Source organism: Aulonocara stuartgranti (assembly GCF_965226115.1).
Source record: "Aulonocara stuartgranti genome assembly, chromosome: 3".
NCBI classification, from domain to species: domain Eukaryota; kingdom Metazoa; phylum Chordata; class Actinopteri; order Cichliformes; family Cichlidae; genus Aulonocara; species Aulonocara stuartgranti.
The window spans coordinates 32,151,350-32,175,821 of NC_138941.1; the positions used below are offsets into that span (position 1 = coordinate 32,151,350).

Sequence of the window (24,472 nt, forward strand, 5' to 3'; positions counted from 1 at the left end):
CTTGCACTTTGAACCCTGTGCAGTAATGGATAAACAAGGTTTAGCACATATGTTAACTGCACATCGATTAAATATAAGCATCACAACAGACTGATTGCAGCCTTCTGCTTGCAATGCAAATGCTGCAATCTTGAAGTCTTCAAACCAGAATTAAGTCGTCTTTATATAAAGAGCACAAATGATAGCGTGTGTTACTCGGTGATTATGTACTCTAAACGGCTTGCCTGTGAGATTGACGTTTCTCAGCGTTTTTAGCGTTTGACTTGAGCACTCAAGACAAATGGGCCTCGACTTAAAACTTCCACGGTGAAAAATTGGATAATGTAGCTGGAATAAATCTCCAAAATAGGGAGAGCCTGTTTTCCCCATAGCACACAACATGTTAATCAGGAGCCAACTGTGCAGCAGTTGGACAATCAATCAGCTCGGCATTTTGTCTTATTCCATTATATTAACACCTGAATGGAACTGGCAAAGAGGCTTTTTGCTTAACAAGTTTGGAATTTATTGCCGAAAGCTTACAAAAATGCCACTCTCTGCCTTCATATTTAATGATGCCTGCTCGACCAATTTTAATATTACAGTATGTGGTTGCAATTGCAGTGGCTTAATCTATTTTATGTTGGATATTTTTGCAGGAAAATATTTTCCTTATAAACCAGACTGAGCTTGCAGACCGCTAATTTATACAACAGATGTGGAATTGGGCAAAGCTAACAAAACATTTAGGTTTACAGACCTCTTTGATATTTAAAGACAGCTACTCAAGGGTTGCAGTATACTACAGTAAAGCTGTTTAACTGAGCCTAAAAGATTAATTTGTAGAACTGCTTGTAAATCAAAGTATGTATAGCAAAGGTGTGAAATTACTTTTTGCATGCAGCACCAACTGTAGCTGCTGTTGCGTGCAGGTGCGTCCGTGCAGAAACTGTGCCTCGAGCCGCTGCCGAGGATGCAGGTTCGTGTTTAACAGCGTGTGCCAAAACTGTCTCGCCTGTTGCTTTTAACTTTTATCTGTGCAACCATGTGTGTCTGTAATGCAACCTTAGGTGAGTCTTGCTCCAACATGCCATTATCTTGCTTTTGAGTTGCTCTGGCGTAAAAAAAAAAAATATACATACGAGTGCAAAGATGCGTGTCCGTCTTTTAATTTATCTTTTAATTTCCTTGACATATTGAATTTATGTATGTGTTTCGTTCATTAGACGAGGCAAGCAAATCTTTTAAGACATATATTTACATCATCTTGGAAACATTTTCTTTTGCTTTACTTCTTGTATCATTAAAGCGTTCCTCCACACTGCGGGACATCTCAGCTTGGCCGTGTGTGCTTGCTGACGGACTCACTTAACTCCTGCTGAGCTCTGCTCCAGGGTCTTGGGGACGTGGGAGGGGTTGATCCACAGCCTCTCCCTTTTCCTGGCTCTAACCTACTTTAGCTTCCAGGCTTCCTGCTCCTCACAGGTCACACTCTGAGTACTGGTGTGCAAGAGGAGACGGATGACCAGAGTATGAACGTGTTTAAGTCATAAGCCTGTTTAAGTGCTCAGGAGAGACCCCACCTTGTTCCTCTGCAGTGTCATGCAAACTGAAAGTGTCACTGATGGCAGCGTAATTTCCTCTATCAGAGAGAGAGACAATTATATAAATATAGAAGTCGTAAAGGGTGGATATTTTTCTTTCTGCAACAATCCAGGTTGCTGCAGAGGCTTATCCAGTTAGTTCCCTGATTTGACATTGCAAATGAACCCACTAATGACATACACACATGCACAGGACAGCAAACCTCCCATGTTTGTGATTGCCATTCAGTCCCTGACTTGTCAAAGTCTCTTTTGGTCAGACTGTTAGATCCAGCTGTGCAAGTCAACAGTTCTTATTATACAGAAGAAGCCAGCTTGGCTCACAGGCCCTCTGTGAACTTGCATGCCCCAGTTATCTGGATGACGCAAGTGAATCAGGGCAGATCCACCACTTGTGTCTCATTAATATCAGGCACACCCAGCTGTTGTCATAGTGCTGCTGTGTACAAGACCTTTTATGCTTCCATCTTTTCCTCTGTCTTCAGTAAATCGAGCAACAGTTTTCTGTCCCGCTCATTGTTTATTATCGTTCTTTATTACACTTTCAGGGTGGAAAAAACAGAAATAGTTACAAAAAGTTATACATGGTGTTAAACATGGCTAGTAATGTGAACAAAGAGTAGCTTTATATTGGCATTCCTGAGATAATAACAGGTTTTGAGTGATAACAGTTTAAATATACAGAAACCAGAACCTGAAAATATGGTGCTTATGGTGCCAAATTCACTCTACAGTTTATTAAAGGTTTTTTTCACATTAGATGGAAAACATCTTATTACCATTAGATTTAAGGTCTTCAGCCAAGAAAATGTAACCACTAAATATGAGTTTTAAAAGAGTTTTGTCACTATAAATGGCCCATTAATTTTTCTGTTGATGATAGAAGTGGAAAGGAATACAGAGGGTGTTTGTTTCCCCAGAGGCAAAAGATGAGCTCAGTCTTCAGAGTAGGGTTTTAGTTAGGCTTCAACCTGTAAACTGTACATAAAAGATGGACACAGGCACTATGTAATCACCCAGTGGGCTGTGATAGCCCAGTGGAAGTCTTAGATTTATTATTATAGCTGTTCCCCTGATGTTTCTTGGAGTCAGAAGTAACCCTAAATGCATCAAAGGGTTGATTTTTCTGTTTTCTTAACTAATGCTTATTAGCTCCATTCACAAGGTACATCTATGCACTGCACAGATGTGTTGCACTGACACTTATACCTGTATGTTAAGTAATGTTCAAAAGCTAGAAAACCATTCCCTAAAAGTGGTGCACAGACTTGCTGTATTATTTGTCCAGTTCATTGACTTCAATTAGCTCAAGTGGCACCAAGCAAACAGCTAGTGATGGAGTCGGCTCTCATCTGGCTATCAAAGAGGCCAAACCTTTTTTTTCTTGGATGCTAACATTGTTTTCGGCATGTTGTCTTGGTTTGTCTCAGCTGTTCTGTGAGGTAAGGCTTCCTGTTTAGTTTTGAGCTCCTCTGGCTGAAGGACCGATGAACTTATACCATGGTGTGCATCTGCTGTCTGTCTGTCCAGGTAAAATTAGCAAGAATTGCTACTCCTTTGAGAGTATTTATCACAATGTAATTGGACTAATACACAACAACCCAACTTCACAGAAGTTTGCCCAAGGTCACATCTGTCATTTTAAGGTCCACAACCCTTAACTCGTGCTTCTGATGATCAGTGAATGGGATGAGGTACTATGTCATGGAAGTTCTAGTTAGTTGGATGAATTTAGACAATATGAAGCTGAAACTAGCTAAGCTGAGATACTCGCAGAGAGCTGCGAGGTCCTACTTATGGTGCAACAATGCAAGCACCTAATTTCACTTCCAAAAAAGGGCTGGGCCGCAGGGGATTATTGTTTTACCACAGTATGCGAATATGATTTCTCACATGCATGCCAGTAATTAGTTGAGTTTTCTTTCATTTTTCTTCTAAATGTTGTTTTGACAAACGAGTTGTATTATTGCTGAGAGAATTAACACTGATTGAAGATCAGTTTTTACAGTGTATGTAAATCTCATGGCAGCTGCCATCTCTAACAGCCTCAAAGTTATTAACACAGAAACCGAAATGGAAAAAAGAAATGAAACACATTTTCCTTAATAATCACTCTATCTCAAAATGCTGCCTTCACTCACGACACACTCCACCAGCCCTGCACATGTCTTTACTTTGCTGTCCTTTCCACGACCCATAATTCCCTTCTTCCTGCCCACCTAACTCTTAAAGATTAACAGAGTGCTCACTACCTGTCCACCTGCTAGAGGCATCACATTTACGGGCATCACGGTAATCTCAAGGGTCCAGTTGGTCTTTTAATCCTTGGAAACAGAAACAGAGAACCCAGTCAAGGTCAGGCTGTTCAATTTCCAGGGCGATCTCTTATTGAAACTTCCATTGTTCAGTCTGGGAGGCCATCTGTACCAATATCACTGTTTAATGTGCCAAATGCGACTTATGTGGATATTGTTTTCTTAGTGTTACTAAGATGTTACATGATTTCACCTTGATTAAATCTAACCAACTTTTTTTCTCAAGAGCAAAAGGCACAGAAAGGCTGGCCTGTGCACTGATTTGCAGCAGCGAAGGTTTTTGTAGAGTTCATGCCCTCATCGCTGAGCATGCGGGCGTGTTTGGTAGCGGCACAAGATTACCATAAAGCTACGCTTGAGGCTTTTATTGGCTTCATCTTCCCAGTCTTGACTTGAGATATGCCCTCGGGATCTATCAGTGTCACCTGGATATCTGTAGCCAATGTGAAACCCGCAGAATCTGAAGCCATCTCTGTTACATGCACCGACAACAATGGAAGGGTGACTTGGACCACATTTTGAAGGTTTTGGTTGCAGAAGCAATTTTGGAGCTATCAGATTGAAACTCAAGATGCCAGAGCAAGTCAGTTCTGTCAGGAATTTTTAAGATGGGTGTGCTTCTATTGAAGACTACTTTCTAAATGTAAGGAGAAAAAAGATTCCCTTTCACGGTCACATAGTTTATATCGAAGATGCCACTATGGGGTTGTAGAGTCTCAGATTTCTCCAGTGTTTAAAGAGCTCCTAGGTTGTCCATAACAAAAGCAACTGAGGCATTTAGGCGGCCTGAATATCTTTGATAAGGAGCATTGTATTATATTTCCATAAGTAGATGACTTGTTAGGTCGGATTGTAATACTATTCCATCCATTTTAGAGGCCCTCTTATCTGTTCTGCCACTATGCACTGTCCAAAACTCAATAGACCCTCTGATTTCCAGTTTTTAACCATCTGGCAGCTCCAACTCCCAGATGCACATTTATACTGTACTTTATTAGCTTGGGATTTTCCACTTCTGAGTTAATGTAGGTAACACAGGCTAAACTAAATGATTCATGTGATACCCTCCTGTCTTCGTGTGTGTTAGCGCTGTAAGTTGAGCATGATGAATCTCTCAGAAATAGGATTTTCCCTCACGATTAAGGGTGCGCAGTGTGCCGAGGCATCGCGCACTCATGTCATACCTGTTTCTTCCGACATTAAACCTTGATTCAGTGCCTCGGCCTGTGTAGATTTCGGCGAGAAGCGGCTTCCAACCGTTTGGCTGCTCTTGCGTTTCGTGCCACCAGAGATTTTCTTCTCACTTTGAAAAAATAACCTAAAAAATAACATTTCTTACACAAACTGAAGCCACAGCCAGCTGGTTTTAAGAGACAAATCCCACATCTTGCAGGGTGAAACTTGCTACCCTTCTCTAGCAAGCCTGTCAAGTCTGTCCTATTTAGACTGGAACTAAAGTCCCTCTTTGGGGAAGGCAGCAGCACTGGATAATATGATGGAAGAGAAAAACTGCTCATATGTGTGCCATCTGACAAGAACCTGTAGCTTTGCCCCATATTTGCAATGGGACAAAATAAAAATTTCTTATCTAAAATGATGTTTTTGTCCTCTGTGAGTTTGGCTAATGCTTTTTCTAAAAGGGAAATACTGGGAGAGGCGTTCAGTGTTCTTCAGCGGACTTGTTCTGTATAACTGTGCCCGGCAGTGCCAAACCCTACTCCCTGCAGAGATGACCCTGGGCACACGCTCCAGCTGTGCAAACACAGCCGCATTGCTGAGCACACACTTACATTCTGGCTGAGCCAAATCCAATTATTTGCCTTGCCTTGAACCTCTTTTTTCTTCTTTCATTTCAGTAGTGCATATTCAGCTGCCTTCCGCAGTGCACACGAGCTGAACTGCCAGGCTGAACAAGGCTGACAAATGTGCTACTGTGGGTACTTTTTTGCTATATTTCTCTCATGTGAACATACCCCTGCTTGTCAGTTTAATTTCTCAGCCTTTTCCTCATTTCTCTCCCCAAGCGTCTGGCGTGACAGTAGGTATCCATTTCTTTTGAAGGAGCACCACCAAAGTCAACAGGGAGGGGATGTGAGCCGCTCGACCATCAGTCAGCTGACACTGACGGAGGGCAAAAAAAAGAAAAAATGTTTATGTCAGAAGAGTCCATCCCATATGAAAATCTAAGCACACAGTTATGTTACCTTAAGTGGCCTTTGTTGCTTCAGTTTGACCTACTCCCTAAAGGACTCACAGTTTATGAGGATATCCCAAACAGCAATGATTTAAACATAGCAACTGGAAATAAGCAAAACTTTACTGGACCGTATGGGGGTGTTTCTACTCCCCCGCCGAGCCAGAACCGTTATGTTTGATTGTACAAAACTAAATCCTGCTTCTTCTCAAGCAACGGTGAAGTGATGCCCGGGACTTATAACTTTAACTTCAGTCTTTGAACACAGTATCATGTGTGGGCCTATCCATTTCACCCTAAAAGGAGCTCTTTTTAGCAGCTGTGATGACTGTGTTTTTAACCTGTAGACCTGATGTTAGCATAAATAGCTATATAGTTGATGCTATATAGCTAAATGTCAACAGCTGGTGTTTTTAGCCCACCAAAGAAATTAACTTCTGCTTAAAATGAAAAACCTTTTTTTGTGCAAAAAACAAAAAAGGTAAAAAATTAAAAAAGTCCTAATATACTGTATATTATATGGAAAATAAAGCTGTGCAAATATTTAGTGTATTAAAATATTGTTTGGGACTCACCTATTCTCAGTGCAACTATTCACACCATTCACATAAAGCGGTATTTATTTTTTTGAACCAAGCTCTATTTTTTCTTTTTACATTTTTTTGGATCCTAATAAAGAAATCTGACCAATCAGACCGTAGAATTTGGTAACAAGTGCTCTTGTGGCTCAAAACGTGCACGGTACCGAATATATAAATAGTAAAATAGTATTATTTTGCCTCAGAAACTCAGCTAGACGCTGCTCCGGCTCTCTGAAACGATTTCTCTGCCTCCTCAGACATAGTCCCAACTCCGTATCTGAAAAATTCTGAATCTCATTTCAATTTTTCGCAACATGTTCATTGGGTAATTAGCTAATATATAATAATAAACACTCACTATTTCATATATGTTTGTGTTTTGTAACGCAAACCATCGTTTTGAATGTGCTGCCAAGTAGTACAGTGCACAGGCAAAAGCCTGCTCCCTGCCTCCATCCAGGAGAACAAAAGCAGCGGGAGAAGAAAAGTGGATACTATCGTGTTGCCGTCAGATTGACAAGCAGAGTTCATGCCGCAGACGTGAGCTGACATTGCAGATCTTTATGGCTGTGACCTTGACTCGTAGCCAAACTCAATCCTTTTTTCTCCTAAATGTCAGATTTCTCGTATTAACACGAGAATCTGGTTTCAGCTACAAAGACAAATACAAAACACACATATTTTTATAAAATGTCCCCACTGTGTCCCCCCTCTGTGTAGCAGCACATTTTAAGTCACACATATGTATTTCTACATTCAAGGCCGAGCACTCAGAATCAGTCGAACACACAGGCTTAGCTGTGCACACAGAGGAACAGCACTTCCTTCAGGAATGCTGAGCAGTTCTCCCCACGTCTTTAAAGACTGTCCTTTCAAGTGCGCCGTTGTTGGAACAAGTTAAGTGTTATCGTAACTGACAATAGTTTGTTTGGGAAAGAATTTCTTCAATAGCTTGGGGCGTGATCGGTACAGTAAAACCCTGATGAGTGAATCTTTCCATTTCTGGTGAACCAGCGTGACCTGCTTTATATATATTAGCTGACCATGGTATACAGTGGGAGGAGCTTCTTTTGACTGTGCTTTTGCTTTGGACCTAAATGATTTTTCTGAGATAATGGAGTGCTTTTCAGGCAGGGTCCACAGGGAGCCCTAATGCATAAACAAACACACGGTGCGGTGTCTCTCTTTATGCTGTTGCCTAAAAGGGAGGGACCTGCCATGCTTCAAGTACAATGAAGAAACTCACGTTCCTGGAATTTGCACACATGCGTGCAGAAAAACATAACAAAATTGTAAGATTGCAAAACAAACAGTATAGCAAACCTGGAACTCCCTATAGGATATTACTATAAACAAAGACTTCATAACTTACATGAACAGTACGACGTAATGAAACATAAAGTTAGATAAACAGGGGCCCCATAGTGGGCTCACACATGATGTCAGATAAATCTCCAGTGGCATGTTTAAGAGTTCAAATGGCGCCTCCGATCTGTCTCTTTAATACAGAGGGAATGTGGAGGATGCACTGTGCCAACTCACTCCCTCACCCACCCATCCACCATGCGCTCCCCTTCCTTCAAACGCCATTTTGGCCGCGGCCCAGATGTCAGGGACGTCATTCATCACACCGCTCCCTCTTGTCAGCAATTACACAAGTATGAATGACAAGGACATTTAAATAATTTTTCTTGACATGGTATCATTGTCACAAGTCTCTGCAATTATCCTCCATTACTGGCATCAACTACCAAAGTGTTAACGCGCTCGCTCTTGTTTTTGCCATCTTTTTGAGACGTATTTTCTAAAGTGACATCTTTGTATAGTATCTTTGCTGATTTTAGAAGTTTGAGTAGATTAGTCAGTCTTCTGTGGACAGCAGCCTTTGTTTGGTCACATAAAAGTTGACTGCATCATGTAGACTAGTTGGGAATACATCATTTTAATAACTCCCACGATGATTGTCATATTCAGAGGACCTTAAAGAAATCACTGGCTTTCTTCTGCATTTTTGTCTGTCAGTGATGAGTCAAGTGGGGGTGTTTGAGACAGTCTGTCAGACAGATTCAAGTTATTGTCAGTGTTCAGTCTGGTACTGTAGCATCATAAAAACCTGACTGTTATAAAAACTCAGATTTTTAGATCGAGTTTAGGGTGCTCAATAACTGTTGTGTTGCTTTAAATGCCAGACTGAATTTAGACGTTACCCACCATAGGCCTTGTACAACTGGTCTGTTCTAATAGTCGTGGGCCTTACTTTTATAAGAGAATACACATTTACTAAATTATCTTCCGATTCTCTTTAGTATTCTTTTTCCTTTTTCAACATGCAGTGTCCTGAAAAAAGTACCTCCCCTTTCCTGATTTCTCCAATTTTCACATATTTGTTAAATGTTTCAGATCATCAAACAGATTTTAATATTAGACCAAGACAACCTGAGTAAATTAAAATGTATCAGATCAAAACGTATCAAATGTGTCAGATGCACACAGGTACAAGTAAAACTGCAGGACTTAATCTCAGCAAAAGCAAACACACTATGCCTACATTTATTTTATCACGTGTATAAATATGTGCAAAAGACTTTTCCCCTCTTTTTTAATAAACCCAAACTTTTGTTGAAATGACCACATCTGTGCAACCACTGCCACGGTGCATCATTTTATAAATCTGACCCTTTTCCTTATTTTTGATATGTTGTTAGATAATTGTATGTTTATACTTTATTGATATTTAAATGCAATTTTTATATGAATTGCCATTTAGGTAAAATGTAAAAACTGGTTTGGACCCCGCAGTGGTGTAAGTGTTGGTAGACATACTGTTTTGTAATTCCTTGAGGTGACTGGAGTCCACCTGTACCAAGCAGAGGATTCTGAAAATGCTTTCCAAAAAGTACAAACCTATATTTTTCAAATTCCTGAACTGAAACTGTGTGTTAATACAAGAAATAAGCCCTCTGTAGGTCTCTGTAGACTACCACAATTAAAAAAGTGAAAGCGGCACACATTTTGAAATCTGTGAGTTTTCCTCAACACAGCATTAATCATTCCCGATGCGTAACATACCAACGATTTGTCAGCCCCGAGGCGTCCCATGGGAACGCAAAAGGTAACCTTACACGTCCCTATGATACAAACAGTTCTCATGTTTCCTCCTTTTTCCGAATGCGTAACATAAGAACGTGTTGGGTGACTGAAAGAAACTGAAACATACCGACGTAATAAGTGTTGGTACGCGTTGGGGGCGAGGACGTGCTGTCCTCAAAGCGCGATGAATAGTGAAATGGAAATACTTGAAAACCACCAGGATTCTTCTTAGAGTTGGTCACTTAGTTGAAAAAAGTGACTAAGCGGATGGCCTGTTGGTCATGAAAATGACTAGAAACCCAATAAACACCGCAAAAATGCTTCAATCATGGAATAACCTTCCAAAAGAACAGCCATCTCAGCAGGACTATCAATCAGACCTTTATAGTAGAGCAGCCAGCGCTCTTAGAGTTTGCCAAAGTGTATTATAAGACTTTCAGAAGCAAAAAAAACAACTGAGCTGACGAGTTAAACCAAGAGCGGTTGGTGCAGTGGGTGGTAAACACCATCAATAATAACATCCCCATAATGAAGCATGGTGGTGGCAGCATCATGCTGTCGGGATGTTTCTTAACAGTAGAGACAGTGAGAGCTCATTGAAGAAAACCTGCTGTAGAGAGCAGAGACTGAGGTAGCGAATTATATTTCAGCATAACAGTGGACCAGAGAGCCGAGACAACACTGGAGTGACATGAGGACAAGTGTCCATGGGTAACCCAGCCAGAGCTCAGCCTCAGACCTCATCTGATCTCTGTGAAGAGACTTGAATATGGCAGGTAACAAATGCTTCCCATTGATGATGAAGGATTTACCAAGAAGAATGGGATAAATTTCCAAAATTTAGGTTTGCAAAAACTTTACAGACATACCTGAGAAGAGTTAAATCTGTCATGGCTCTGAAAGGGTCCTAAAGAGTATCGATATAGTTTTTTTCAAAAGACATATTTCTGTTTTTTATTTTTTTATAGATTTACAGTAAATTCTGTTTTCACTTTTTCCTCATTGGCTGATTGAATCCAGTTGTAGTGGGAATGGTGAAATTAAATTCACCACACTATGCAATGTATAAAAAGTGAAAAATCTCTAAAGACACTGCACATGCACAGACACAGTTGGACCGATTGTTGCACTGTTCTGTAAACTTAGCAGAAAGCTAGTTCTCATTAAACAGACTACAGGGAGTGCAGAATTATTAGGCAAGTTGTATTTTTGAGGAATAAATTTATTATTGAACAACAACCATGTTCTCAATGAACCCAAAAAACTCATTAATATCAAAGCTGAATGTTTTTGGAAGTAGTTTGTAGTTTGTTTTTAGTTTTAGCTATTTTAGGGGGATATCTGTGTGCACAGGTGACTATTACTGTGCATAATTATTAGGCAACTTAACAAAAAACAAATATATACCCATTTCAATTATTTATTTTTACCAGTGAAACCAATATAACATCTCCACATTCACAAATATACATTTCTGACATTCAAAAACAAAAGAAAAACAAAACAGCGGCCAATATAGCCACCTTTCTTTGCAAGGACACTCAGAAGCCTGCCATCCATGGATTCTGTCAGTGTTTTGATCTGTTCACCATCAACATTGCGTGCAGCAGCAACCACAGCCTCCCAGACACTGTTCAGAGAGGTGTACTGTTTTCCCTCCTTTTCCCTCTCATTTGATGATGGACCACAGGTTCTCAATGGGGTTCAGATCAGGTGAACAAGGTGGCCATGTCATTAGTTTTTCTTCTTTTATACCCTTTCTTGCCAGCCACGCTGTGGAGTACTTGGACACGTGTGATGGAGCATTGTCCTGCATGAAAATCATGTTTTTCTTGAAGGATGCAGACTTCTTCCTGTACCACTGCTTGAAGAAGGTGTCTTCCAGAAACTGGCAGTAGGACTGGGAGTTGAGCTTGACTCCATCCTCAAGCCGAAAAGGCCCCACAGGCTCATCTTTGATGATACCAGCCCAAACCAGTACTCCACCTTCACCTTGCTGGCGTCTGAGTCGGACTGGAGCTCTCTGCCCTTTACCAATCCAGCCACGGGCCCATCCATCTGGCCCATCAAGACTCACTCTCATTTCATCAGTCCATAAAACCTTAGAAAAACCAGTCTTGAGATATTTCTTGGCCCAGTCTTGACATTTCAGCTTGTGTGTCTTGTTCAGTGGTGGTCGTCTTTCAGCCTTTCTTACCTTGGCCATGTCTCTGAGTATTGCACACCTTGTGCTTTTGGGCACTCCAGTGATGTTGCAGCTCTGAAATATGGCCAAACTGGTGGCAAGTGGCATCTTGGCAGCTGCACGCTTGACTTTTCTCAGTTCATGGGCAGTTATTTTGTGCCTTCGTTTTTCCACACGCTTCTTGCGACCCTGTTGACTATTTTGAATGAAACGCTTGATTGTTCGATGATCACGCGTCAGAAGCTTTGCAATTTTGAGACTGCTGCATCCCTCTGCAAGATATCTCACTATTTTTGACTTTTCTGAGCCTGTCAAGTCCTTCTTTTGACCCATTTTGCCAAAGGAAAGGAAGTTGCCTAATAATTATGCACACCTGATATAGGGTGTTGATGTCATTAGACCACACCCCTTCTCATTACAGAGTTGCACATCACCTAATATGCTTAATTGGTAGTAGGCTTTTGGGCCTATACAGCTTGGAGTAAGACAACATGCATGAAGAGGATGATGTGGACAAAATACTCATTTGCCTAATAATTCTGCACTCCCTGTAGTATCTAAGATAAATCATCACTATTTGATTAATGAAAGAAGCAGACACTTAATGCAATAAACTCAGTGATGGGTTTATGAGCCTAAATACTTTTTAAAGCCTCTAGGCTGTTGTTTGATTAACTTGGGTCTGAATCTATAAATATGCTGCCCCGTCTGCAACTTTCCCTTTTCACCAGTTGATAGATGATAACAGGACATGGCCACTGTCATGCACACACTGTAAAGAAAAAGCAAATGAAATTAAGTTTTGGTCTGTGTAACTGGCAGAAACCTCAGCGTACTGGTAAACATCCAAAATTCTTTCCATTTTGTGCCCGATGTGCAGCTGGCTTCCAATAATGTGGAACACAATTGAAGAATGGAGTATAGATTAGGGAGCAGATTGCTGGATACTTAAAGATGCCACGCTAAAGGCAGGGCCCATTTCATTATTTGCCTCGCTGCCAGCCAGATGAGGTCAGGGCTCGAGAATGCCACAGAATATGGAAATTAAGATTGTTGGATGGTCAGGCAACTCCGCAAATGAGGGGCTTAATTTGGGAGAAGGAATGCACTAGTAATTCGACGGTAACCGCAGACGGCTTTCACAGCGCACGTTGATGTCGGTGAAAACAGTTTGGGAAACTCTGCGGAACAAATTTGTTGGCCTTTGCTGCGGTATGAGACTGCAGAGGTCTCGCAATTCTTCACAGATCAGTACAGCACAGTTTACACTGATTTCACTGGTGAAGAAGTGTTACCTTTACTGAAAACCCCCAAGGTTCCAGTTATTTGGCCACGATTCACGCTAACAGCTTGCCAGGTTTGTTCTTTGTCTATTTCAAAGAAAAGTGTGATTAGTGGATTGGTCTTCTGGGAGGTCTGGCATCAACCGCTTTCATGCATGATCAATGTGTGGGCCACCGCCACAGAGAATTCTGCAACAGCTAATGGTATGTTAAATAATAGATGAAATAGGAGAAATTTGCTGATTTGTGACCAGTACTACTCGACTTTGGGCCCTCCAAAAACCCAAATCTGATCCGGTTTTGCACCACACAGTTCAGAGGGAAAATATAATTGAACCGACATTTTTATGTCATATTGCAGTCATAAAATGGACAAGAATTTATAAATATGAGTTACATTTTTAATTTTTATTCCCAGGAACATGACTAATTTTGGCCGAGTATTTCAAAAACTGCTGTGAGACAGTGTTGCACACTGACAATGTAATTTTTATGTTCTTTTAATAGTTTTTGATGAGTGATGTACTTTAACCCACCTGCTGTAAAATGATCAAATGCTTCGTAAATAAATCAGCTATTAATTGCATTTTTTAAAAGAAGCGTATTTTATGTGGGTCTTACATCATTTTCTTTGTAAGCATCTGAAGACTAAAACCTGAATGGAAAGTTACAAATCCACGAAACCCTGTAGAAACTGTTACCTTCAGTTATCTTGTGACGATCGCCGTCATGTGTGAAATGACCCTGGTGTTTTGCATCGGCCGTGCAGTAGCACAGTGAACTCGTTGGCCTGCTATGCGTGGAACATCGAGTTGTAATTGTGCCACCCAGCTGTCTATTTGAATCCTTCTACAAACTGATGTGATGAAGGGGGACAGATGTTTTTGAATGTGTGTGTGTGCGTGCAGTACAGTAAATCAAACGCACCACTGCACCATCCATCTCTGTAGCCTCTTTGGTCATGGCAGGCGGCCCTGTGTTCACACACTTGCACAGCTTCATTACTGACAGAAGTCAGCATTACTTAACACCACTGGACAGATCCACAGATGGACTAATGAATCGATCAGACTAATGAAAAGCTGCGAGGAAAAGCAGCTACACAGCTGCTGCAGCCCCCCTAAAACATATACACCCCATCCATGTCCGATGGTTGCACGGCTGCTAGCGTTATATTGATATGATAGTTTACAGTTTCTCTCACACAGTAGTGATGCTTTTCAGTGATAAATATGTATGAAGTGTACATATGCTTTCTATCAGGTGTATTTATCAGACAGAATGCGATACGCAGAGCACCAAACAGGCCAGAGATGCATGATCTTAAAGGTTAGAGATGGATGTCTTTCTATCCCTGCCCAGATGGTTACTTCAGGCAACTTACTCTGCGCCCGTTGTGGTAAATTAATAACATTTAACGATCCTCTTCGGTGTGAAATAACATGATAGATTTGGTCAATCTGCCTTTGTCGTAAGGCCAGCGGAGCAGAAGATGGATGATTTCGGTAAACTATCTCCTCCTTTGAAAATGTGACTCGATCATGATTTGTCCACCCTTGCTTGCTTGGGTTTCACACTCTTCTTACATAACCTTCACATCTGTGTTTCACGATGGAATCAACCAGAACAAAGAGCCAAGGCCATTCATCATGGGCAGAGGCTTAGACAAACAAGTGACTTTTTTGTCTTTTAAGTGGGTGTGATGGAAGATGCAAACTGGGTGGATGTCTTGAATCAGAGCTGTGACGTCAAAGCCGAGCCCAGCTGAGGCCTCCCTTCTTTTTCTTTCAGTCACTGAAAGGCCAGCTTGACCCAAAAAAGTAATATCTCGTTACTACTCAACTTCTGTTGCCAGAGACACTGTTACGAGTGAATGCGCATAATTCTTAATGTGTAAAACTTTGGAAGCAAGGTTCTTTGAAGCTAGTAAAATTACAAACGTTTAGTCACAATAGACACATTTTTAACTAGCAATGAATCCTAAATTCATCGGACTCACACAGACCTAGAGACTGGTCAGCAACCCTGGCGAACTCCTACGGAAAAATATGTATTCCCCGACCGGTTGATGAGAGATTGCTGGAGGTTGCTGGCTGCTGCTGAGTGAAAACAACTGCAAAGAGGTTGCTGCACTAAAACCCTCCGTGTGATTATTTTGGTTGCAAACATTTTGTGGCATTTACTCTTTGAGCTGCAGTGAAACTTATAAAATTCCAAGGGACCTGGAAATGGAGATATCTGCCTTCAGAATAAATGTTGTGCCTTGCTGCAGCACATTTCAAAAGGCAATTCTCCATTTCTAGTTTGAGTCAGACTTTTGTCACAGTTTCACTATTGCTTAATGAGCAAGCACTTGGCGACAGTGGGAAGTAAAAACTATTTTAACAGGAAGAAGCCTCTGCAGAACCAGGCTCAGGGAGGGGGCGAGCATTTACTGGTTGGAGGTGAAGGAGACAGGACAAAAAACACACTGTGGAAGAGAGCCAGATATTAATAATAACTAATGATTAAATGCCGAGTGCTGAGTGGTGAAGAAGAAACACTCAGTTTTAAGCCTAATCTTCTTAAAAGCGAGAGGGTGTCTGTCTCCGCCCACAGAGGAGTGGGCTGAAAGCTGAAGACTGCCTACTTTTAAGCATTCAAGGAACCACAAGTAAGTCAGCAGTCTAAGAGCAAAGTGCTCTACTGGGGTCTTTCAGTTGAGAATGGGCCTGATTTTTCAAGATGTTGTATGTGACAAGAAGGATTGTAAATTAGATTCCGGATTTAATAAGGACATAATGAAGAGAAGCCAAGATGACGAAATATGCTCTCTCTTTCTAATTTTGTTTCTATTTGTATTCCATGCAAAGTATCAGGAACCAGAGCAACCTGCTGACAGGTCTCAAGGCCTGTGTGATTGAGGCCTTGGTTAGCCAGACCTTAAACTGCAGTTTCAAAGAAGGTAACCGATCAGTACAGAAATCCTGAATCGTGCTGTTAAAACCTCCTGTTGTATTTTAACGAATTAACAAGGTCAGTGTGTTAATTGAAGACATGCTTAAGCACAAGTTGTGCGTGCTCTAGCAGAAGAGTTACTGAGGTGCATGGTTTCCAATTTGAAGTAATGAAGAAAGTTGTATGTCTTGGTCTAATGCCTTCCCCTTCATCTCTGTGCCAGATGTGTGCAGATGTGGTCTTCCCTTCAGTACTTTGTCAGTCTCCACTCGCTAGCACTGTGGGAACCCGTGTGGCCCTGTTATCTTTTCCTGCAGCTGGTATACTCTGTGAGCCCTGCGGGGTCAAGAGTGTCTCATCAGACTCGTGTTATTGTACATGACTGTTTCTTTCACTGCGCCTCCTTTAAATTTGATCTGACGTGAGAAGCTGTTTCTCTGTAACAAGTTAAAGCTGCATTCATTTGATTTTTGAACCACAACAAACTGATATCCACACACAGGTAAAGTAGCGTTGCCCTATAACAGGTAACTTGCACATTATACGTAGCTTTCTTATTTATTATGTATACAGAAATGTTGACTTTCCAGCTTAAAACCCCCCCACATGTGTGCACTGAAATAAATGGGACCGAATAACCCAATACAGAAAGTGCTACACAGTGCTAATGTTTACTTTGAAATCAGCTGCTTGATTTATCTTATCTGCCTTCTTTATCTGTTTTTAACAGCTCATATTTTCCTTCTGTCTTGTTTGTACTCCTAAAGTTATTCCCCACATCGCTCAGATTTTTTCCAAGCATCTTGGGTGTTTTACATGCACAGAAGTGCTGAGATCCACCTCTCCAAGGAGGTCTTTAAACAGTAAATCAGAATGACATCTTATACACAGCTGCTTTGCTTGTGTGCTTTTTACCAGTTCAGTGGGGACCAGAGAGGGTGCTTTCTTTCTCTATCAGTACCTTGATTTGACTGGCTTTGTATTCGACTGCAGGTGAGGGAGAATCATGCAAAATCATCTGTACACTTCCAGTGGTAGTTCTGTGTGCTCAGCTACTTACAGTGTCACAGCACTCCACGCTGTCGTTTAAACTGTCAGACTTCTTGGATGGCTTTATTACAAACCTCCACATTAAATATAAGAGAGGTTGTTACCTGAGCAGGGAAACCACACGATGTCTGGTACACAGATTAATGTTAGCCATGAAGCTATTTTTGCATTGAGATGTCTCCATGCTGGCTAATAGGATACAAAAGCCCCAGGACTGAATTTCACAGCTCCATCTGTACTGAATGTACTGCAAACCAAGGGTTGGAGGCACTGAGTTGTCCCACCACATAATTAGCTCCCCACTAAAGCTGAAACTCCACAATGAACCCTCGTGGCCTCGCACATGGTCAGCAGGTGGACCAACCTGTCTGCTTAGAAGGAAATATGCTACTTGCTAATGTTGCACACTTAGACGGGTCAAGCGCTCAGGTTGCAGTCAGCTCGTGGTCAACTCGGGAGTGACGAGCTGTGATTTATTGTAAAGGCACAGCCGGTGTGAGCATTACAGTATTTGGTCTCTGTTTGCATTGCAGGCAGATATTTTGTGGTTAGAAGGGATTTTTGCAAAAGCCACTGGATAGTTTCAGAAAAATGGCTGGTGACAACTGTGGAATAAAATGATCGATGATGAACTCTTTGGATGAGTTATCCCGTTGCCTCGCGCAGAGAAACCATGGGACACAGTAAATAACTCTGAGTCAGGGGCAGGTTATGGATAACCTTGCTGAATGATGTAGCCTGATTGATTTAGTTAATATAAGTATACCGGTCCTCTGTCTTTATTTGTGCAAAATAGCTAATGGAAACAGTTGGCTAATGCTGTAGTTACTCATCAGGCAGCTGCAAGGAATCCCTGACATTCAACACTAGACTGTAAAAGTGATGATACAGTAAAAAAACTACACAAGTGTAGTTTTGTCCTTTTATTTTCATTTTATTCCCCAATTTAAACTGTACTAAACAACTTTTTAGCATTTTTTGTCCCATTACAAATAAATACATAATTCAGAAACCATTTACAAATATTTTTTCAATATAGTAGCAAAAACTATTATACACATTTACAAGGCCTGAAATAGTCCCTCCGTGTTATAAATGCAAGGCTTTTCGTTTTATATTTCCAGTTTATGAGCAGCAGTTTCACAGGCCGTATTAATGATAGATGGTGACAGTCGGGTCTGTTAGGTGTTGATGTCTTGCTGACTGCTTCCTGTCAGACGATAAAGCCAACACCTGAAACGAGAGAAAATTGGAGGCATGTTCACTTTAGTTGGATTAAAAAACCTTCATCCAAACCTTCTCTGATGCCAAAAAAACATTTTTTCTCTTTCGTTGTATTTACGTGCACTGAATGTACAGATTTTTACTTTTGAGACTATTTCTAACAAACCACACAGTCAGTTTTTATTAAAACGGTTTGTCTCAGTTTGACTCCCAAACAGTTCAAATAACATATCTGAAAGGACCTTTCTGATCAGCCATAGTATCAGCAATGCAACAGTGTAATTCTCACCTCTTTTCCTATATTTGACATCTGGAAGGCCACAAAGCCTAACACATTGTCCGTGTGACTCAAAGTCTGTTCAGTTTCTCCATCCCCGATTCTCACAGAGAATCTCCTCACAGAGGCCATCAGAGGAGGGTAAAAATCTTTTGAGCTCCTCTTCCTCGCGTTTTGATATTTTTGGACTTCATCATATCTGCCCCTGTGCTGGACATATGAGAGGCTGTGATGTTCAGGTGAAACGGTCGATTCCACCGCCATGGCTTTTGATGAGCAGAGGTACGCCTGTCACATCGGAGCGCTGTCTTGCTTGTGTCTTCTGTTTGAACGGGACTGCACAACCGGACATAGAGTGAAGAAACTGTGCTGCTGCAAGCCGCGTGCTCACTGGTCAAAGGTTTGTGTTTATGAAGGATAGTGACGTCGCCTACGCTCTCTTTCTCAACTTTACTCTCTATAAGGGCTTGGACTTGGAATTGCTTGATGGTTTCTGACGTCAATGAGTCCCATTGCTTTATCAGCTTTGACCAAATATGGCCATGATGCACTATAACATATGATATCGCAGCTTTTTCTGGTATGAAAAAATATTTTGTCATTCCCGCCCTCTGCTTTGTGTGAAATAATACACAGCAGTAACTGCATAATAGGTCATCTTTTCTGGACCAGTATGTACGATGCAGAATCAGCAGTTTGCATTGCATTGCATTTGGGAGATCACACAATCTGTACAGTAAAGGGAGAAAATGTAAATAAAAAAAAAAAAATAAGAGGCAGGATGGAGCCATGCTTCTATGTTGTTTACAACAAATTCGGACTCTACCATTTGAGAGTTGCAGCTCAAATTGAGAGTCTGCAGACAAAGTAACATTTTGCCAAGCATCTTCTGCTGAATCCCATCTGCTTCATGGTTTATGTGTTCAGAGAAGCTCTTTTGCATACCTTAGGTGTGCAGTGGCTATTTTAGTTACTGTTGCCCTCCCATTAGTTCGAATAAGTCTGCCCATTTTCTTCTAACCTCCAGCATCAATAAGGCGTTTTCACTCACTACTACTCACTCCTTTTCAGACCATTCTCTGTGAACCCTAAAGACAGTTACATGGGACAGTCGCAGTCCATATTTCTGATAGCAAGCAGCTGAACAGGTGTACTTAATAAAGTTGCTGTTGAATGCATGTCTTCCAGTGAGTTTAATGTTGCGTAATATTACTAGCTTAACCAGAACATTTTCAGAGTTAGCTAATGTGATATTGTCAGAATGAGTGAATCCAGCATTATTTCCTTCAACACTTAAATGCATCTAAACTGTGTCCAAACTTGATATTTCAGATTCGATTTACACCTTTACTCTAACACTATTTGGTAGCAAAGTTAGCTAGAAAATGTTTGAATGCTAAGTGTAGCCGTTGTCTAGCATTAGCTAATTGACCAGTACGCCCCACTACTTTTCTATGTATTGTCTCTTCAGTTGTTGAGTAACCAAGAGAGTGTGTGATATTTCTGATTTATCCAAATTATTTGATTTCCCACCTGGAGCAGCAACGTTATTCTAGTAATAATACTTGAGCTTCCCTTTAGCGAGACCCTAGCGAGGCAAATGGCCGCCATGTGAATGTGTTGAATTCTGTTTACATTTTTAACTAATCTCTTCTTGCACTGTTTTATAGTATCCTGTTTCAACAGGAAATGCACCAGATTGTAAGTAAAGCAGGCTGCTTCAAACTTTAAAGTGTCATAGAAACAAAGTGCATCACCGTGAAGGTGCTGTGCATCGTTAGCAGACGTTAACAAGTGGGACACACAGACCTGCACGCAAAGGGATGTGACAGTGCCAGGAAAATATTTCATCAATCAGAGGTTGATGATTTTTTTTCCTCTCTGTCTCCTGAGGCTTCTCATTCCTAATGCTGTTCCAGATGAAAAGTGGTGGGAGTTGAAGATCACAGCAAGTTGAGCTCCTTGCCCTTCTTCTCTTCTTGTTCTTAGGACAGACTGCACTTGGGAGACAGACACTAGTAAATCAAGTTGAGTGAAATCTGGCAGAGAAACTGGGGAGGTGGTACAACTTCAAAGGCTGCCTGAGGAAGAATATTAGATAACTAAATAATCCATCAGGAATCAGAGAATGTGATGAAAGTAGTGCTTCAATTTTACTTAGTTTTCTCACAAAGCTTTGTCATGAACTGTTACATTTAAGGTTTCCTGTGTGGATAGCTGAGGTGAAAGTTATAACCAGGCGGGTTGTTTTTTCCTTTTCATCTTACAGTACATTAAGGGGTGTCTTGTAACCTGAGGTGTGCCAAGTCTCAGCATTTTTTATGAGTTACCTTCATCAGTTCTGAAACCCTGATGTGTAATTGAAATATTGCTAAGCACTCATAATCTCATGCTTAAACAAATCTTCTAACTAGCTGATGTGTGGGCGGGTAGCAACGGATATGGTGAAAATCCTCAGATGAGAAAAAGGTCATGCTGGGGTTTTTTGGTTATGAAAGAAGAGTAGAGAAAGGGAGGAAAATAGGGCCACCGTGTTTCCTCCTCCAAGATGTGTTAAATGAAAGCTCACATAAACCCCTCTGAAAGTAGATTAGCAAAAATATCTTTTCCTCTTAGGTTTTATTCAGACAGCAGCAAGTCTTTAAAAGGGGGTGAGGGGGGGTTCCTTATCTAAACATTGGAAGGAATCTTATTAATCAAAGGCACCAGTGCATGAAACAGAAGTCTAGGTTTTGGTCTAGAGTAGCATGGCAAAAGTCACTCGTTTTTCATCGTTTCCACCCAAACAGTGGAAGCTGGCACCTCGTTATAGGAAAGCTCAATTATAATATCAGGTTGGATGTTATTACTGTTGATTATGTGCTTTTGAAGACCCAACTTGCCCCGGAGTTCACTTCCTCTCCTCTTCCTTGGTTGAGACGTGCTCTTTGAAATCTAACTCGCCTTGGAGGTTAATGAATCACCATCTTGGCTCCCTGTTTCACCCTTGCTCTTTGTGACATTGACGCGCGCACATACACACACTGCATTTAAACCCAAATGCAGATTTAGATATTTGAATACCAGTTGGAGTTGGCTCCAAACTTCAAACTTTAAGTGTACATAAACTGGAACATTTGTGCTTGTCAAAGATCTAACACACTCATTAATTCCCATATTTGGCCGACACGGAGCGACATTAGCGGAGTCATGTTTGTGTACTCTGTTGAGTGTACGCCCTTTTTAGGTCTGTTTATATTAATTTATTTGAAAAATATCCATAAAATATATTAAAAAATGAAGTAGCCACCCTGACATCACCCACTGATATGTCACAGGTGCATGAAAACACTTGAATACTCATAGATCTTTAAAGTTAAAGGTTAAAGTTAGATTTTTAACCTATCATAGGATATAAACACCCCAAATTAGGCTTTGCTTCATCATCTGTTATTTCCCAATTGGGACCATCCATCTGTCCATTTTCTTCCTCTTATCCAAAGAGATCACAGGGACAGCAGCCTAAGCAGCACAGACCTCCCTCTCCCTATTTACCTCCTCCTTTCCTCCTTTCCAGGCTAGCCAAGAGATGCAATCTCTCCAGTGTGTCCTGGGTCTGCCCCAGGGCCTTTTCCCAGTCAAACATACTTTGAACACTCCAACTAGCAGACGCCCAGGAGGCATCCTTGTCAGATGCCCAAACCACTTCAACTGGCTCCTTTCAATGTGGAGGAGCAGTGGCTCCGAGTCCCTCTAGAATAACTCCTCACCCTATCTCTAAGGGAGAACCCAGTCACCCTTTGGCAAAAGCTCATTTCTGCTGCATGCATGCCCAATTTTAAGCGAGTCCAGTTTTTCTTGATCAGCATTGTTCTTCCTGCATCCAAGGGTTGACAAACTCTCCTCTCTAGTACCCTGGCATATATCTGGCATAGATCAGGAAGGCTAAGGAGAGTTGTCCCCCTGTAGGTTGGAGCACATCCTCTGGTCCCCCTTCTTAAAGATGGGAACCATTGCTCCAGTCTGCCAATCCAGAGGCAGTGTCAGTTATTTACTGGTTTTACAAAATAGCAATAAGGTAATTTCTGTGGTTTGGGGTCTGTTTTAAGAAGGAACATTTGTTGCATTGTCTGCACGGCCTTCATTTGCAGTCAAGTTGTGGAGCGTGTTAGCTGACACACACATCAGCAGAGCTTCTTAATGTTTGCACGCTTGACTTACTGGGTATTTGCTCAGCCTCCGGTATAGTGCGTGGTTCTTCAACATTTACTTTTCAGCATCAGTAGCAGAAAGGACACAACATTAGTCATATGACTAGAGATCCTGCGCAATATGCTCAGAAATAGACTGTTTTGGAGGTTTCCATATCAGTTATTTGGTTTCAAATGTCAGATGAGCAAACTGTCCAGGGTGCACGCTGCCAGTCACCCTATGACAGCTGGGCTCTAGCCCCTATGACCCTGAACTGGATAAGTGGAAGAAAACGAATGGGTGGATGTTAAAATGTGCTGAATTCACTTGCGTAGACATAACAGATCTTAGATATTCGAACTGTTGAGGCACGGTTGGAAATTTCCAGCAGCATGTTTTACCACTTTCTAACAAGTGAGTCTTCACACTCATTTGTCTCCTTCTGGATTTGCAGACTCCCACATGCAACCACTTTGGAATAATTATAAACAGTCTAAAGTAAAATGTTTATTTTTGTTCATCTTCAGACACGTATAAACCGAAGTGTTACACTTGGCCCAACAGCTGCCACATCTTCAGCTCCATAACCAACAAAAGCAAGCCTGTGTATTATGGTCTCTGTCATCCAAGGAGGCTTTTGGCCACGCTGTGACTTATGAGTTGTTACAGAAGCCCCCCACAGTCTAAGTGACTGCAGCTAAGCGGTGCTGAGTGTGGGGCTTTACACCAGATTTGATTTGTCTTATTTGAGAGCACATTCTGCGGCTCTTTCCCACACAGAGCCAGCGTAAGTTTTGCTGCAGTTGCTTAGCAGCGCTTTTTTCGCCTCAGCAAAAAATTTCTACAACCCCCTACATTGAGCCTCAAGTGCCCCAAACCCACATGCACAGCCCTGCATCGTGCTGCCTTAGCACAGGCCCGGGAGGCAGGCACTCGACCCGGGTTATTACAGGGCTGTTTATGACCCAAGGATAGCAGCTGAAGGCCCCCGTTCAGTGAATCTGCACGTCTTTCAGAATGCGGGCCCTGCTGTGCTGCTAATGGGCCCTATCCAACATACCCTTCACCCCCACCAGTCTCTCCTGACTGAAGATGTGGGTTACTACATCTTGTGATATCAGATCTCCTGTGCTGTGAATTCCTCCAGAGCCTGTAATGATTCCCATCATTAGGAGGGATGTGTGGTTGAGAGAAGAAACCAAAAAGAAAAGAAAAAACAGACCTCAGGAGGCCCAGCAAGAGCAACAGTTTTGCTTAATTAAAAAAAAAATCTCATCATTGTTCCAGAGGGACAACATATCGTTGCAACAACTTGTTGCACAGCTTGATAATAACCTGCAACTGCCTCCTTCAGCTGCATCACATCACTGCAAACACGCTCTCAAAAGGCTTCCATTAACACCCTGCCCTGTCTTCACACCTCTGCAATCATGTGTAATTGCAGTGTGAACTGTGTACGATTATGTAAAAGTTGCGCAACCGTCAGCTACCATTACAAATAGCTATGACTGTTGACACTTTGGGACGCAGCTGTTCTTGTTCCCACACCGTAAGGTGGAGCTGGGGCATCTGCTGATGTGACG

At 41.6% G+C, this 24,472-nt stretch overlaps 1 protein-coding gene across 2 annotated transcripts in view; it reads left to right on the top strand.

Annotated features, from left to right (window-relative positions):
• The window catches only part of LOC309702946 (ADAMTS-like protein 1), a 104,997-nt gene that overhangs the window by 11,864 nt on the left and 68,661 nt on the right, over positions 1–24,472 (top strand). The window lies entirely within an intron of this gene.